The 2,756-nt window shown below is 43.4% G+C and overlaps 1 non-coding gene across 1 annotated transcript; it reads right to left on the bottom strand.

Moving 5' to 3' along the window:
• Positions 1-477: 477 nt before the first annotated feature.
• Positions 478-549, bottom strand: TRNAE-UUC (transfer RNA glutamic acid (anticodon UUC)). The gene has a single exon. It is a non-coding gene; the product is annotated as a tRNA-Glu (tRNA).
• Positions 550-2,756: the final 2,207 nt, after the last annotated feature.

The raw sequence follows: 2,756 nt of genomic DNA, 5'->3' as shown, positions 1-2,756 counted from the left end.
AAAGCAAGCCTCTCAAGTGCTGACCTTATTTACCCCCTTGGGTGAGCTGACCTTCTTGTGTCACGAGTGATGTCAAACCTCCTACTTGTCTTTTTTTCCGGGAAGTGGTATAATAGGTCCCCTAAGGGAAGCCCTTTGGCAGCTATTCGTGCCTTCCCTTGTTTGTGCCTTTAGGCTTTCTTCTTGTTTTTTTGTTTGCACTTTCGAATCCGCTTCTGTAAAGAAAGGAGAAGAGAGAGGCGTTGGCTCACTAAGGACGATGATGTAAACTATTCCAGAAAGGTAAGCAAGAAGAGTCTTCACTACTAGGTAGTATTGAAAAAAAAAGGAAGGCCTACCTTCGCTTTGTGTGCTAAGAGCTTTCTTTCCTGTAGGATAGGAAGAATGGAATAGGAAGATAAAAGGACATTCTTCAGAGTAAAACTGAACCAGACAAAGGCTTTGCTCTCTGCGATCAACTTCCTTTCGTAGTACCCATACCCCCAGGGGAATTCGAATCCCCGCCGCCTCATTGAAAGAGAGGTGTCATAACCACTAGACTATGGGGGTATATTGAATAGACTTTGACTAAGAATAAGCTTCCATTCTCTTCCACTCTATCTCCTTATTGGATTGGTAGGTACATTCCTCTTTCTCTTCTCTTAGTCGACTAGACTTCCCTCACATCCTACTCTTCATCATAGAAGGTTCTTTATTCCAAATACTGGCGAATCACCTTCATTCAACTCTCAAGCTCACCCCTTTTTTGCTTTAGTTAGAAGAGACTCTCTCCTCCTCGAGTTCTAAATCAGCAAGAGAAGAGGGACCTATAAGACAACAAGTAAGTTTGATTTACATAAAACCTCTTGCAATAAGATTCTACCCATCAAGTAAAGCCCCTTTGACTAGAAAGTAAAATATCCATCAAAGACACATATAAAGGCTTGAGCAGTTAGGAATGAAACTGCCTACGGGATGAGTGAGATCTTCCCTCTCACCTTCAGCTACTAAAAAGGAAGGAAGATTGGTGCGACAACAGTAATGCCAAGCCAAAATCTGCATATTTTCATCCTCATCTTAGGCATACACAGAATTCACTCGCCTGGCCTTGAATGTCCTTTATAGCCTTAAGGCGATCTATCCAACTATCTAAAGCCTAACCCAGTATAGATCTTATCCTAAATCGCTCTACGCTTTGAGCCGGCTAACTCTTTGAAGCCCACTGATGCCTTTTGAAGACCTTCTTCTCTCTACTCTGATGAAAAGAGTTCCAGTGAGCTCGCCAAGGAAAGCAGATTAATTCTATCAAACTCTTTCTTCCTAGACAAACTAAAGAAGATCTAACCCTCCTCTTCCACTGGGGCACTTCCTTCTTACCATTTAGGTATTTTCCCCATCGAGAAAGAGATCGAGGATAGGTCGGAAGCTTCTTCTTTCGAAGGATTTTCTCCTTCATCAAATGAATTATCTCCCATTACCCCATTCAATCAATGCTACCGGGTATTCACCCGCTTATTCAAAATCTTGCCATACCATATTTTCTATTTAGTCGGCACTCTTGTCTATCAAGTACTTTTAGTAGTCTTGCTCTTCCTTCCTCCATTGCTGAGGTTAGCTCTGTATTTTTGTCGTGTACTTTTTCTCTCTTTCTAATTCTAAGGATTACGTCTTCTGCTAACATAACAAAAAAGAAAGGAAATCAGGGAAGAGGACTAAGCTCTATCCGAGAAGATCGAGTATTCAACTTAATTAATGCCGAGCGGCACGAGGGGTAGCAGGAACTGGAACAGATTATTCGACCTAATCGATTTGTCTGCCCCAAAACATGTGCTTCCACAAGGTATGGTTCAACTCGGGCTAGCTATGGAACAAGCTTGCGAACTAGTGACTCCATTTTGGGATCTTCATCAACTGGATAAAAGTTTCCACTAATGGGGAGGTTCTTTAACTGTCTGATTGACTTAGTGAATCGGCTCTGACGCTCCCTGCGTCAGTGGGATCAACTCCACCTTAGAGATCTTGTAGATCCGGAACTACAAGCTCTCGAGTGGGAACATGACCTCCTATTGCTGATAGGTATTCAATCGAAGCATCTAGCGAGATATGGAGAGGATATGCTCGAACCGGACCGCATCTCCATTTTCACATAGATAATGTGCTGCCCCATTCTTTTCTTCCAAACTTGGTCGACATGTCATTAACATTTGTGGTGGATCGACGAGAGTGCGCCTAGCCAATAGTGTGGTTGGTGTCACCTCCCATGCGCTAGCTCTTCCTTTGCCGGATCATTATTCGCCCACTCCTTCACAGAGCGATGACTAAGAGCCGAGAATTCTGAATTCTCTTAGTAGAGCCTGAAAGTAGCCCTTGGATCCATTCCTACTGTGGACGGGTATACATTTCATCCATATCACCGGGCCTCACATGGACGGAGATGCTTATATTTATCATATCACGGCTTCCTAAGAAACTAACATAGGGGCTACTATTGCTACGAGAGCTTATTGGTGGAGCACGAAGAGCGGAGATAGAGATATAGGCTAGATAAATTGTCACGCCCCAAACCTGGGGGGAGGGGTGAGACCGGCACCCGGTGCCTCACCTAACCTTGCGTACCAACTTGCGACTAAGGGACTCTGAACATATAATATCATACTTTGGCCATGGGGTCACATTGCAAGACAATTTGCCAAGCAAAATATAAAACTAAATGGAAACTAACGCTGAAAAATATTAATATAACGTTGGGCTGACAAGGCCGTCATAACTACTACAGC

This window comes from Nicotiana tabacum, chromosome 19 (assembly GCF_000715075.1).
Source record: "Nicotiana tabacum cultivar K326 chromosome 19, ASM71507v2, whole genome shotgun sequence".
In the NCBI taxonomy this organism is placed as follows: Eukaryota; Viridiplantae; Streptophyta; class Magnoliopsida; order Solanales; family Solanaceae; genus Nicotiana; species Nicotiana tabacum.
Note: the sequence above shows the minus strand (reverse complement) of the source record. Positions and strands in the feature narration are given on the sequence as shown.